General features: G+C 36.4%; 1 long non-coding RNA gene across 1 annotated transcript; it reads right to left on the bottom strand.

The window, feature by feature from the left end:
- Positions 1-1,349: 1,349 nt before the first annotated feature.
- LOC106026658 (uncharacterized) lies at positions 1,350-15,420 on the bottom strand. Its single transcript, XR_001200241.3, has 3 exons — positions 15,301-15,420; positions 6,869-6,995; positions 1,350-1,410 (listed from the first exon to the last, which is right to left on the bottom strand). It is a non-coding gene; the product is annotated as an uncharacterized LOC106026658 (long non-coding RNA).
- Between the last annotated feature and the right edge of the window lie 424 nt (positions 15,421-15,844).

The raw sequence follows: 15,844 nt of genomic DNA, 5'->3' as shown, positions 1-15,844 counted from the left end.
TGTATCACCTCTTCATACTGAATGCTTTACCATAATGGTTGTATCCATACAGCTTCTACCCAGTTTGAGTTTTTTCATGAAGAAGAGTAGAAGTCTGACTGAGAGATTTGAAACACTGCTCACATACAAAGGGTTTCTCCCCAGTGTGAATTCTTTCATGTATACTAAGGTTACCATTTTGTCTGAAAGATTTTCCATACTGTATACACACATAGGGTTTCTCTCTACAGTGAATTCTATCATGTAATTTACAACTAGTCACTATAATAAATGCTTTCCCACATTTGTTAGATAAAAAGTGTTTTTCACCCATGTCAATTCTTTTTTAAGGTTTGAAAAAAGAGGCTCTTCTGAGCGCTTTCCCACACTAGGTGGATCCATAGGGTTCCTCCCCAGTATGAATTCTTTCATGTCCAATAAAACTATATTTTTGATTGAAAGATTTTTCCACACTGCTTACATACAAAAGGTTTCTCTCCAGTGTCAGTTCTATCATGTGCTTTACAAGCAGAGGCTTTTCTGAATGCATTTCCACATTTGTTGCATACATAGGGTTTCTCCCCTGTGTGAATCCATTCATGTGTAATAAGCCAGTCCTTTTGGTTGAAAGTTTTCCCACATTGCTTACATACAAAGGGTTTCTCTCCAGTGTGAGTTCTATCATGTGCTTTACAAGCAGAGGCTTTACTGAATGCATTCCCCTATTTGTTGCATACATAGTGTTTCTCTCCGGTGTGAATTCTTTCATGTAATAAGGCTAACTTTTTGACTGAAAGATTTCCCACATTGCTTACATACAAAGTGTTTCTCCCCAGTTTGAGTTCTATCATGTGCTTTGCAAGCAGAGGCTGTACTAAATGCTTTCCCACATTTAGTGCATGCATAGAGTTTCTCCCCAGTGTGACTGTTTTTATTTCTTTGACAGCTACTGTGTTTACTAAATGCTTTCCCACATTTCTTGCATTCACATGGTTGCTTTCCAGTGTGAAGTTTCTTATGTTTTTTAAAGAAATTACTGTGAGATAATGCTTTTGTGCATTTCTCAGTTATATGATGTTTCTCTCTACCACATTTTCTAACATGATTTTCAATATTGGGTGAAGAAATAGAACTATATTCATAGTGTTTTTGTACATACGAGTTTCCCAAGCTGTGGTGTGTCTTGTTGATTTGAACACTGTTAGGTGTTTTGTGGGCTTTCACACTTTTACCTACAAAGATTTTCTGCTCAGTGTGAGTGTGTTCACTAAGATCACATCTGACTCTTCATATTGTGCATATTGACAGGGTATTTTTGTAATCTTCCTCATTTCATGCTTCCGAAAGGACTGGAAATCACTGCAGGTCTCTACATCTTCATTACATTTATATTGCTGTTGTTCAAATCTTATACAATTGTCTTCATCATATCTGTTGCTTACATACATACAAAATACAAAGAAAAATATCAATCACAATGGGAAAAGCTCCTCATTAACAAATGATATTTATGATGACTAGTCTGGTTTGATGCATGAGTAATTCTGACAGTTAACTGACTCACTGTGCTGCAGTACTACTTTCAAAGTACTACTCATTCTAAAGAGGATGGTTTTCATTGGAGAATTTTAAATTGGTATACCATTTTGATACATAATGTCATTTAAAGATTGGTACAAATGACTACCAAATATTTATCATTTTTTTAGCTCCTCATGTCTTCATTCTCCCCAGCATCTATTTAGCCTGATCATTTTTCTTTTCTATAGAAAGTAAGGATTTCTTGTCTTATATTATCTCTCTTTACTTTTACTCCTCTTATATGCTATTAATTTCCCATTTAAGAGCAAACCTGTGATATTTCCATTACTGTGTCTGATTTCTTTCAATTAAGTCCAACTATTTTTCTTCCTTGAGAAACGAAAACAGCCATATGGTTCCTTGTATAGCATATTTTTTTCAGTGTAGAGTTTAACACAGGTCTTAGACTGAAGTAAATTTGCTGATGCATTATTTCTTTTTATGAGAAAGATTCTCATTGACCATGAACTTTCTCAGCCTGAGCATCAGGTGGGCATCCTGCTGATTCAGCCTCCCAGAGTGCTGGGATTGCAAGGACATACTACCATTATGAGCTGACTCCACATTTTCTTTACCTTGGCAACCAGCGATGGGCATCTGGGCCCATACCATAGCTTAGCTACTATAAATTTATTCTTTTTTAAAATATTATTTAAAGAGAAAGAAACAAAAAATACATGGGGAAAAAAAGGGGTAGAAATAATACTGAATTACAGAAAAATAAATGGTTAGAAATCACCAGTTGATAACTTACATATTGTTATCTTAAAAATAGTTGTCCAGGTTACAAAATTAAAGTATGTAAAGTGACATTCAAATAGTGACGCTGCCAACAGTTCTGCTCAATGATCTAACAAAAACTTAGTAATATGGTTATCAATCCTACATACTTGATTTTTATCTTAAAGAGGGTAAGATTAAACATATCAAAACAGAACAAAACAGTTCAAAAATAAACAATTAAAAGAAATACAGATTTCAAAGCAAGTCCACTGGAAATCTTCACTGTTTATCTAATTGTCTCTAGTTTCTTACCAAATAGTTGTCCCCATCTTTGCACACTTTAAATACATACTGCATATTATAGAACTAATCAAATCATTAAAAGATGATGAAGGCTTTTTAGATCTTCAAGATCTGACATTGGGGGAGACAATAATAACTACCATAGTGTCTCTCATTCTCTTCATTGTAGCTGTCCTGATCTTTACATATGGTGAAATTCAAGTTAAGAGACTGGACTAATATCACTCTGGACAGTGAATAATAGTATTTCTAGATTTTATATCATAATGGTACAGAATTAACATTGTGTTTCTTAGTGTCTCTTTTCCTTCAGAGTATCTGTTCATTACATCTTGCATTATATAATCTGTCCCTGTATATAGTTTTAAAAAATCTTCCCATGTGTGAATTTCTATGTGTATATCTATCCTGTCTGTATTACAGGGAAAGACAAATCATAACAAGACAACAAAACAAATTCCTAGAAAAACATGCAATGAAAAGAACACATAAGACACAATATTAGGTGATCTACCATAGTTACTATTCCTCCTCTTGTTATTTTCAATAGACTTGTCCACATCATCAGGCTTAATATAGTTAAGCAGAGTATTACATAGCTATTTTTCTAAAAACACAATTTGAAAACATTGTAGGACTTGAGAGCTGTTAATAATCAAAACCAGTGTGGATATCTTTTACATCTTGCCATCTAGAGAGTAGTTGCCTCTACTTTTACGGTTGATACATCAAGCATACCAAATTCAAATAAAATCAGTCAAGATGAAACCACAGTCTAACCAATCAGATTCAAATAAGATTCATCATAGTAAGACAATGTAAGTAATACAGGGTTTCAGTTTAAGGTAATAGGAAATTAAGAATGGTTACCATGGTATAACCTGCTATTTTTGGGTCAGATGTCTGTGCCCTCAAATCTGATATGAGTGGACATACTGGGACAAATTAATTCAAGCTAAACAGAGTGATAAGACTACTGTGACTTTTAAATCCTGATACACTATTAAAAATGACCTCTGTCTTTTTTGTATAGTGTATCAAAGCTACCTATACTAAAGCTTATAGCTTACTGTCTCTGCCACATGTCTGCTACTCCACTTTACTGCTATAATTTGTCCACCTTACTACATCATTCCACTGCCTACCCCATTAATTGAGGCCTCTCTGCCACTGTTGTTGGAATTCTGGTATTCCTTCCTGTGACTAGAATGTGCTTCAGCACTCTCTATAGGGTTGGGTTGGTGGCCATGAACTCCCACAGTTTCTCCTTGTCTAGGAAATACCTTATTTCTCCATTAATTTTGAGAGAGAATTATTTGCTTTCAGGTCTTGGGATATTTCTCCCCAGTCCTTTCTTGATTTGAGAGTTTGTGTTGATAAATCTATTATTTTGATAATTTTCCCATTGTAGGTTATCTGGTTCTTTTCCCTGGCTACTTTTAGTATTCTGTTCTTTTGGTGGATTTCTGGAATCTTGATTATTATATGTCTGGGCGTATATCTGTTTTGGTTGTAAGTAGCTGCAGCTCTGTATGCCTCATATATCTGGATATCATTTATTTTTCCTATACTTGGGAAGTTTTCCTTTAATATTTGTGTGAGTATTCTTTGTATTTCATTTTTGGCTGCTCCTGCTTCCTCACTCATATGCTTTATTCTTAAGTTATGTATCCTTTTGTCACCTTCTAGCCTTTGAATTGTTTCTTTCTGATTCCTCATTATTTTTAAGGGGTATTTTCTTACATGATCATATATCATAAATCTCTCTTCAAGTTTCAAATGGCTAACTTTAGTTTCTGTCAAGGCATTTTGCCAGTGATCAATGGTGTTTTTAGTTTCATGGTAATATCTTTGGATCTGCTTCATGTATTCTAGGTTGTGTTTAAATTCTTCTTCTGAAGTTTCTCTTTCTGATTTCCCACGTTCTTCCATCTGTGTTTCCTTGGGTGGGGCTTACCATTTAATTAATCTCTTTATATCTTGCTTCACTTGGATCAGAAGTACAGTTTTCAATTATCTATGAGGTCATGAAGGTATTTCTTTATTTCAGCTGATGCCGTGTCTAGTATTGAATGGTTTCTGTGGTGGTTCTCTTCTGTGTTTACTTCTCCTGGGCTTATTTTCTCACATACAGCAACAAGATTTTTTTAATTTCTATCTCTTGTCTTGTTTCTGGTTTCTTTCAGACTGGAGTCTGACCTCCTCTATATTGCTTAGGGACTTTCCGAAGCATGCTGACTTCAGTTTTGCTGCCCTCCCCAATTTGCTATTATATGAGGTAGGCAGGGATGCAAGGATGATGCAGACTAGCTTCCTGCCTCTGTGCCAGTCAATCTGCAAGTTAGGCTCTACCTTGTGGACATCACAGTCACAACAATTTTGTATCTGCTTAATGGGTCCCAACCAGAGGCATGGTTCAGCCCTAGCAGAACCTGCCAGTTCTCTCTGTGCCAGAAGCAGCTGACTAATGTCACCCTAGCACAGGGCTCTGCCCAAATCCCAGCTGTCCTCTACCATATCACTTTGTGCCAGGAACAACTATCTAATGTCCCTGCAGCGCTGGGTCTGCTCAATTCCAAGATGTCCTCCACCAGTCCTCTCTGTGTCACTGACAATGTCATGGTGCAGGGCTCTGCCCAATTTTAAAATGTCTTCCACCAGACCTCTCTGCACCAGGGATGACTATCTGATGTTACCACGGTGCCAGCTCTGCCCAACTCCAAGATATTCTCCACCAGACCTCTCTGTGTTACTGATGCTGCCATGGTGGCAGGCTCTGCCCAATTCCAAGATGTCCTCAACCAGCGACAGCAGCTGTGGGACCCAGTCCTTAGTACTCACTGGGACTCAGTGCAGATCTTTTTCCTGAGTCCAATGCAAATTGCACCACTTGTCTTCACTGCATACCCCGGTACAGCATGGATCAGTCAGAAAACTATATGGTGTCTGGCTTCAGAGCTCTGAAGCTTCTTGCAGTCTTCTCCGGCACAGCCAGCTGGCCCTGGCTGCTTTGCAGGGTCCTGGTTATCAATTTCCAACAGTCTCCAAAAGCCAATACAGCTTTTGCTCTTGGATCCACTGGTCATTGTGCCACGTTAATGGTGCAGGGTTTGCAGACTCCCATTATCGGCAGCCATGGTCATGGCACAACCTTAAATCCTCTGGCCATGCCAAGTACAGTGTGAAACAGGGCTCCATGAGTACATTGGGCTTCAGCTCTCCATCCATGCTTTTCCATCCTTTTCCCAGTTTTATTTTTCCCTTCATTTACTTCCTTGGTTAATAAGAATCATTATCGATTTGTCTGGCCCGCTCTATGTTGTCATATTCTAGTATTTATGACACTCTCCCTCAAGTCCTCTAGCAAGCTGCCATTTGTGAAACTCCCCTATAAATTTATTCTTATATCAGAGATTGTAAATGTCCTTTCATGTGCTGCATTAAACCACACACTGTGTGGATCGTTAACATTTGATGATTTTAATATTTTTGACAATATACTGAAAAACCAATGTACATAATGACACAGTACAACTCACTCAAAGGTCACAAGGTGGAGGCAGCAGGACGCTCTGGCCAGTATGAGATACACTGTAAGTTTAAAGTCAACCTGAGCTACAGTACGAAATCATGGCTCAAAAGTACAAAACAAAAACTGATGAATGTACTTGTTAAAAAATATGAAACATATTATTTTAACTTTGAGATCTCTGAATATTTATTACTATGTTTCTATTTTATGTATAAATCAACAATGTATGAGGAAATTCAAACATGAAAAGCTAAACATTTTATAGGACATTTTCAAAGTACTTATTGTAAACAGTAACATTCATTTGCATTTTGAAAATTCAATCTATGTAAAACATTTTTTTAGATCATGAAAGCCTCAGTATTCACATGAATACATAAATGGTCATTTTGAAGATGAGTTTCTATCAAAATTCACAATTATCTTCATTTCCTATATATTAGAATACAATATTTAAATTTCTCTCATACATTCCCGTGATGTTGATCAGGAAGGAAACTTTCAAACTCATATATTAGTGTTTTTTGTTATATAGTATCAGCACTACCTCTGATTCCTATATTCAAATACTTTTCTATGGATTCCCAAATAAAACAAAATAAAAACAAGTATATCTCTTGATATTTTTCTAAGTTTAAATAAAGTGTAACATGATTTCATTCCTTCAAGTTCCCTTGTTGCAATATTCATGCTCAAATACTGAGGAATTACTAATGCTCTTTGTACAAATAAATAAAACATCATACTTACCTACTGCAGTAATATTCATATATGTTTTCCTCATCACATCTCTGTAGAGCTTCTTTTGGAATGGAGACAACAAATTCCACTCTTCTAGGGTGAACTTCACAGCTACATTCTCAAAGTTCACTGTCTCCTACATAATAACAAGAGTGCTCAAGGTTAGAAACATAACTAATATATTTCAGCTTCACTTATAAAATGTCTAACTGAAGGACATTCTTTCAAGAATTGGCTGCAATGTCAAGGTCATCAAAACACAAGTGCATTCAAATATTGTCACTCAGTAACACTGATGCCAAACTATAACACAATGCCAAAACACCACAGAAATGTGGCATGGATTAACTTGCAGAGCTACTTATATTTTAATTTTTACTGACTTTAAAGAAGAGCTCAAAGAGGGACCCTGCAAATGCACATTGACAAAACACCTAGTTATTCATAACACTGAGTTCATCTTTCTTTCTAGACGCATTTACACTCTTGAAAATGTTTTCCTAGATAAATATTTAGTTGAATATGAAAGGAGGTCTATGAAGTACTAAAATTTAATGAAAATAAAGGTTTATTTAGCCATTCTTTAGGCAAGGAAATTAGGGAAAGTTAGTCATAATCCTATAACCCAGGAACACCAAATTATCTCCTTGTACATGAATACTAGAAAATCTACTTGGGTGTAAAGGAAGACAATGTGGGAAAAAAGATTTTGGAAGTGCAATGAAAATGGAGGTTTAGCAAAATAACTGGTCACTAAATACAGAAGGAAGAGTTCAGCCCACTGGGGTGGCACAGGCCTGTTCTCCCTGGACTTGAGAGGTTGGTGTAAGAGGATTACCAGGAATTTCAGCAACGCCATGTGTAGTGTCCAATCTGGGCTATGTAATAAGGACAGTGCAGACTACAGAGTGAGGCAATGCATCAAGCTCCATCACCAAATAAAAATTAAAATTAATTCAGTAATTTACCAATCACAGCCTTGTACCAGGGATACATCTCGGTGGTATGAGCAACTGACTGATATGTGCAAGGCCCTGAGTTCAATTTCCAACCCCAAATAACCAAACTAAACACACCTTTGATTTTTTCAACAATTATAGATGAAAGTTAGAAAAAAAAAGCCTACAAATGTTCAATACTTTTAAGCAAGGAAATATTTTGCATAATAAACATGAAAAACATTCAAAGTTCAACATTCATATCATTGGACAAATGGATCTGAGGAAAGGGTGACAACTTTCAATGCATCCAAATGGAAGTAGAATATTTTTGCACAATTCAGCTCATGTTGTACCTCTCAAGAAGAAAGCACAATACATTTCATTTACATTCAGAGAGAAACAGGTATGTCCTAGAATTCTGAAATATGCAATCTCCTTGCCTATGTGCATTGACATGGGAAAGAGAAATGTGAATGACTATGCAATTTATACTACAAAACACAGTTAATGAAAAAGTTTCCTGAGGAGAAATGCAAGCAGCCAAGGAAATTAGAAGAAACTGAAATCTATAGAATGGGAATTAAACAAGAAAACATTTAGGGAAGGAAATAACAAAGATTTTTACATTCAGAGTAAAGATGAATGAGCACAAATCTAAAAATAATCAAAAACTTATTGACTCAGGAGAAATACTGAACAGAAAACAAAATCTAAATCACATTTATGAAAATCCCCAAATATTGAAGTGTGTAAGAACAAAATATTTAGATTTACTAAATCAACACTCAGCTCCTAAATTCCACAAACACCTTTACTATGGAGTTTAAGAAAATCCACAGAAAAGGTACTCCTTTATAATGTCTAGAAAATAATTTGTGCTATTATTCCTGGAAATACATGTGATTCTTTTCAAGAGAAATTAAAAAGTCAGAAACTGTGTCCAAAAGACTAAATGAGAAAGGCCTTGATTTTTGGCCTTGATTCACATACCAGCCAGGGTGAACAAAAGTAAAAAATGATTACATTGAGAAATACCACAAAACCTAACACAATATTTCTTTGTGCACTTTTTAAGCAGTTCCTGAAAAGTAAAAAGGAAGAAACTAAAAAAAAAAAAAAATCCAAAACAACAATGACAACAAACAGTCTCCATGAAAAAGCACACATTGTAAATTTTGGAAAATTTCCAAAGAAGAGTTGTCATCAATAATGCAATAAAACTTTCTGATCTGAAAGGATTTTATCACATGGTTACTTTCCTTTCTTCCCTAAGATCCAATGGTAAAACACTCTGAATACATGTGGGACACTTTCATTGTTATCACTAAATCTAAACAAAAACTTAGGAGAATAAGCTTTCTTTAAATGATTAAAACAATAAATTGAAATTCAGGTATTTAGTCTTTTATATCTGCCTACCTGTCTTTAGACATGAAATGATGAGACAATATCCATAATAGTGCTAAGCAAACTACAGTGGTAATATCAGTGCAATAAATTCACAGCTAACAGTTGTGTAATGGTAAATTCACCAAAAGGAGAACAGGTCAGCCTATCAGGGGAGCAGGTGACATTATCAAGAGAACAGGTCAGATTAAAAGGAATGGAGAGAACATGTGGCAAAGCTGATGGATAGGTAGAAAACTACATAATGGGCAAATACTCACACCACCTGGAGAGCAGCAGTTATTATGTGGATACTGCTGAGGATAGATTAAACAGAAAGCTGTGAAAAAAACACATACCTGGGTGGCACTGATTCAACAAATCTACTGAAGCTACATTAGTTTGACTATATTCCATGTGTACAATCTGCATTTCTTTAAAAACTAATATCATTCCTTAATACATATCCCACTACAAAGAGCAACTAACTACCAAAACAGAAACAGGATTGGAAGAGAAAAATCAATCATTTATAAGAATATATTTAAGAATTCCTAACAAATCTATCAGTGACTGACAGCTCAGGAAGGCAGAGCAATATTTAAAGTCACCATCAAGTCAACATGATAACAAATCAAAGCACCATATCAGATGGATTCTAGTGAATATTTTATCACAGAAATACATGGCACACAGTCATCAAAACAAGTCAACTATTTGCACATGTGGCCCAGGTTGAGCCTAGCAGTACAGAACATAACATAGTTAGTGAAGTGGAATCAAAGTCATGAAAAGAAAGCTCTTACACAATGCTGGAATGAAATTAGAAATGAAAAGCTGAAACAAATGAAGAATACTCTTAGAATGAGAGATCAAACCACAAATTTTAAATTACATGCTTCAAATAAACAGCTTAACTAAAGGATTTCACAATCTATGACAATGAATGTAAATTTTTTGAGTTATTTCAGTTACTCAAAATCAGTGCCTCAAAACATATTAACAAGAGTGGATAAAGATACTGGAAAAGAACAAACACTTCAATTTCAGAACATTATAGAACACAAGGCAGAACTATGAGCTGAGTGCATGGCATTAATCTGCATTGCAGTCTTACGAAGTCTTACAATACGGCCAACAGTGCCCATAACAGGTCCAGCCCTGAGCCTGTGGGAGCTGAATTCCCAGAGAGAAATAGAGATAACTGCTGAAATATGAAAATGTTAATTACTCTACAGAAAACAGGATATTTCATTGCTCTATATTTGTGCATATCCTAAAGGACAATAGAGAATAAACTCTCAAAAGTATTAGTGGTGTTATTGGGTAATTAATATAATTAAACACATTAAAATCTAGAGAAAGACATCCTATAATGATATCAGTGGACACAGAAAAGACACAAGAAACAAAATAAAATTAACAGAGAACCAGTTGTAATTCATACAAATGTATCCACTTTCAAATAACAGTGTATATGGTGGAAACATTAAAGTTTCATCAAACATTAATAAAATTTATAAGATAATGTACCACAGACAACATCTCTGGATTGAAATACAGATATGTGCCATCTAAAAATGGAGCAGGTATAAACAAGTGGATTGAAATTATGAGCACATACCACATGCAATTCACACTGACATAATTTCAAAAATGTAAAAACCATATTTGAATGAGCTATAAAAAATCACAAACTGTGTCATTTATCTTGTCCTCTTCAACAAAGTTCAGTAACTGACAATGAATTAGAATAGCTACATGACCCATGGTGCTTCTGTCTCTGCACTCAAAAAAAAAATTCTTTTACAATTCATGGAATATAGCTTAGCAGCACAGTGTCTGCCTGAAAATGTAGAATTTTGAGTTTGAACCCCAGTTTTTAAAAAATTGCATGTACAAGTGAATTTCCTAAGTCAAAGAGATCAGTTTGGGTGCTTAATAGCCAGTAACTTTGCAAGTTGTCCTTTACAGCCTTATTTCACCTTCCACTATTAAATAGTGGAATTCCTATCATAAAATCCAACTATTATCATTATAAGGTATAGAACTAAGGTATTCAACAATTTATTCATTTATCACATGACTCTAGATATAAGACAGTAGTTTACACATGCCTGGCAAGGTCCTAACAGTTATTTTAATCATAGCCAATGCTAAAATGTGTATTAAAATTTACTTATGTTAACTTTTTTAATAAATCCTAATGAGATTTTTACACATCCTAAAATGACTTTGGAATTGTGAGAGTGTGCTCATTTATTTTGCAATTCATCTTCATGACAATGAAGCTCACTATTGAGGATACAATTGTCTGTTTAACAACACATATATAAACGGTCATTTAACTGGCACAGTTAGTTGTCTCCGGCATTATGACTTTTATAAAATATCCAACTATGTCACCGAACTTTACCCTACATCTCAGGGGAATCCAGACTTATCAAAAAATCCTAGCAGGAGGTTTAGGGTTAGGGTTAGTGTTAGGGTTAGGAGGGCACAATGAGAGCAGCACGCAGCCCCACCCTCAACCCTTTCCCTGTGAATAGACAAGGATTTAGCATGGTAAATTTTCAATAATAGCCCTTTCCTTCTCAAGGGTTGAAAATTAATCACTTGTGGCTTATTAAATTTTCAAAAGTAATGTACACAACTTGACACCTCTGATGCTTAGACTTCTACTGTCACATTTTGTGAGTGTGAAGGCACCTGGGTTATCAGGAAAGACATCTGCATGTGGATTCATGTGACCAGGAAGCATGACCTATGAGATTGCATCTAGTACATGGCCCTTGCCTCTCTCTCTCTCTGTGCTGAAGTATCTCCCCTGGAAGGTTGAAGATTTTAATCTGATAGCATGAGCAAACCCGAGGCAAATAATCTAAGGCAAATGCTCATGTACAGGAAGTGAGGAGACTACTTTCCCCCTTATTATCCAACCCAGGTTATATGGTTGTTGTCAAGCACATACAAAGTGAGTCATTTGCGATGTGCTATAAACCAGTTAGTTATCCACTAAGAAGTGCAGGGCTTTAAAAACGAGTTGGAAGATTCATACTCATCATGAAAAACACCACAGGTAATCATCACAAAACACTAGCCTTTGTTTTGGTAAGAATTCCAGTCACAGATATTCTTCATAGGTAGTAATTATTTTCTGATTCTCTCAAAACTTTTTAGGAGAAAATGAAAATATTTTACAAAAAAAAAAAATCTATAGAAATCAAGTTACTTCCTCAGAAAGAAAAGATTGGCAAAATCATCTGTACATGGAATGAAATCTTTCCAGTATTCTGTAGCTTGTCATATTTAAGAATACTAGATCATATTCATGGAACTAAAGGAATAATTTGTATCTTGAAAAATCAAATATGCCCAAATCTTATTTTTAAATGGAAAATTAGTCACAAAATATCTATTGGGAAATTTTTTCTTTTCCAGTGCATTTTCTCCTTCCCCATTCCACTTGAGTATAGCCCCAGGTGCTCTATCTAGTGATTTTCATGGTCTTTTCAACTTTTAGAACTCTTTCTGTATGCTCACACAGCTGTGCATGTAGTCAGTACTCTAATGAGTCCTAGGTGCCTTAGAATCTTCTCTCTTTAGAAAGGTGAAAGTGCCAAAAGTTCAAATCCTTCTGAAGCTGCATGACACCACTCAATTGAAGTTATAAACCTGAAACTCTATTATAGAGATGATATTAAAAGATATATTACAGAAATACTTGTTATGTCTCATCCTAACCCTAATGGCTAAACACTCACCTTGGTTTCTACCAATTTAAAATTTCCATTTTATCCTCTTGGCTGGAGGATACATGTCAAGCAGTTTGACCAGATTGGGCCACATCAGTAAAAATAAGAAAAAAAAAATCCAGGGAAACAAAGACACAAAATGCCCACAGTACTGTTCACATTTCCAAACAGGATTGCACTGCTCTCCTGATAGAGCTGCTCAGGAGAAATAGGTGAATACAGCTCTCAAAACTGGAAACAACTGGGTAAGGCCCATGTTCTATATGGGATAACATGAAGGAATGACACAAAAGTGCTATTTGAGTTTCGAAATTAAAATGACTTGATCTACCTATGAGTAAATGACAACAAAATGCATTGAATATGTAAAAAGAGAAACCTGCTATTGTAAACCTCATGCTAAGTATTAGATTTTTTTCAGCCTGCTGAATACAAATGCCTTGAACTTTTTTTCAGATCTAACAGAAAGACAAATTTATAGTACAACACTAAACATCACATGTACCTCACTGAATGCAGGGCACTCTAAATCACTAGTTGTTCATCCATGGTGTCCTTTTCCTGAGACCAAAGACTCATTTCTGGATCACTGACATGAGCCTATAAACTTTGCATTGTGCCATGAATCACTAATAGAAACTTTGTGTCAACTTACAAGTCCAATATAAGTTTAAACTGCAAGCATTTTCTCCTCATTATCTAAGTTAAGGCACTTTCGTTAAGGTAATTTGGGGTGGACATAAACCCTAAATGTGCATCTCTTATTGAAAAAGCTCTTGCTCAGTTATCCAGGGTAGCCTTGGTTTTGGGGTTATATTTGTGCACCTCTATGGCTCAGTGCTGTTTACTTTGCCCCAACACTATCTGTCAGACAGACCCTTTCTTTCTCTCTCCCTCCACATGTCTATGCCCTTCCATTTCCTTTTAATCAGTTGGCTTTTCTCATTCAAAAAGTACTTTCATTCCTATTCTTTAATACTCATGCAGAGCCTGAATATTTGAATATACCCCTACTTCAGGAAAAAGTTCACCTTAGAGTTGCAAATTCTTTACTGACTTTTTGAGACAGGGTCTCACAATGCAGTACAGCACGTCCTTGAGCTCACTTCATAGCCAAGGTTTGCCTTAAATAAACTTGCAAGAACCCTTCTGTATCTGATTCCTGAGTGCCAGGGTTAAGGGGATATGCCACCATGCCATGCTCAGTGTTTCAAATTTCAGGTTAAAGTCTAAGCACAGCCCTAAATCTATAGCCATTCTTTCATAGGAGACACATTTCCCTTTCTATTCGCACATTAATCACATCTCTATATCCCTGTTATCACCAGTTGACTGTTTTTTCAGTGTGGGATTAACAGCATGTCCTACAGGAAGTTGTTCTCTGCAGGAACTTTCCCCTCAGGGTCTAGTGCATCGCCATCCCCCAAATACTCCACAGCATTCTGAACTCTATGAAATGGCTTGCTTCAGCAGTTCAATTGTAAAAAAAAAAGTTGTTTATTTACTTATCCTACAAATTAGACACTAGCAAAGGTAAGGGCCTCTTTTAAAGTTGCAAAATTAGTGGCTTTGATAAGAATTACAATGAGAATAGCCAATGACCTTGGACTTTGAATAAGCAATGAATTTTCTCCCCCACAATAAAATGCAGATTGCCCTCTGCTATGGTGACTTGCAGTTGCTAATTACTACACTCCTGAGATAACAGAAATGTAAATACAAACAGCCAGTTTATCTCTAAACCCTCTTTCCTGTAGACCCCACAGGCTGATGAAATGGGTTAGAGAAACCAGGCTCAAAGTTCTTTTTTCTGGGTGCAGTTACTCAGGACAATAATCTCCTCCCACTGGAGGCTGATAGAGGAGCATGGCCAAGAGTTCAAGGCCAGGCCAGACTACACAGATATGCTCTGTATCCAAACATAAAAAATAAAAAAAGAAATGAGAAAAGGAAAGATAGATAGATAGAAGATACATAGGTGAAAATCTATTTTAAATCCACAGAACCACGTGTAGCTTCTGGCCAGCTGACTATCCATGTGGGAAGCATTCTGAATTTTAAGGATCTCTTCTAATTTCTTGTTTTGGATCAAGAACTCTACACTCAGTGTGGTGAGATTGCTAGTTCTGTTTATGCGGTATCATCATTGTGAGTAGCAGTCTCACAGAAGGAATTCAGATGATAATTTTTCTCACTCTGAGGACAGAACTCAGATTTGCCCCAAACCATTACATGCCTCAAACACAGCTTTACGCAGGGCTGCTCAAAAAGACCTCCTGGACTTACAGTGGTTCTGCCTATTCCCTTCCAAAACTCACACAATTGTGTCCCATTCCCAGCGCCAGTACCATCCAGTTACCATTGTGATGCTTGAGGGCGTCCGAGGATCCTTTGCAGAGCTCAGTAAAAAGTCACTGAAACTAGATATGCAGCCAGTTCCAGGCTCTCAGCATCAAACTCACAGTAAGCACTTCCTTGCCAGGACAGGGAAGAGCCCTCCTCCCTTGGCCCACCTGATTGGGTATTAACTCAGCCCCAACATTATTAATGATTGGCTCCTGGGCCCATCTCTCTACTGTGATGTCATCTGCAAATGTAGGATTCATACTTTCATTTAAGGATTTTACTCCTGGCCTTTCAGAGCTGCCCTGGGTTACCTTAAGGTCTCAGTGCAATTTCCTGAATTTGAGTCGTAAACGTTCCCAGGTGAATGTCCTCTGAAAGAACCAGTCCGTTGAAGACAGAAAAGATAATTTGGCCAGGTCAGATCAGGACAGATTGGAATGGGCAGGGACTGCTGTCCAGAATGAGACCATAAGTCAGGCGTGGTGGCTCATGCCTGTAATCCCAGTACTTGGGAGGTTGAGGCAAGAGAGTTGTTGCGAGTTCGAGACCAGCCTGAG

This window comes from Cavia porcellus, unplaced genomic scaffold, assembly GCF_034190915.1.
Source record: "Cavia porcellus strain 051 isolate PalLab524CR breed Dunkin Hartley unplaced genomic scaffold, mCavPor4.1 scaffold_5, whole genome shotgun sequence".
Classification (NCBI taxonomy): Eukaryota; Metazoa; Chordata; class Mammalia; order Rodentia; family Caviidae; genus Cavia; species Cavia porcellus.
This window is presented reverse-complemented; position numbering and strand designations above follow the sequence as displayed.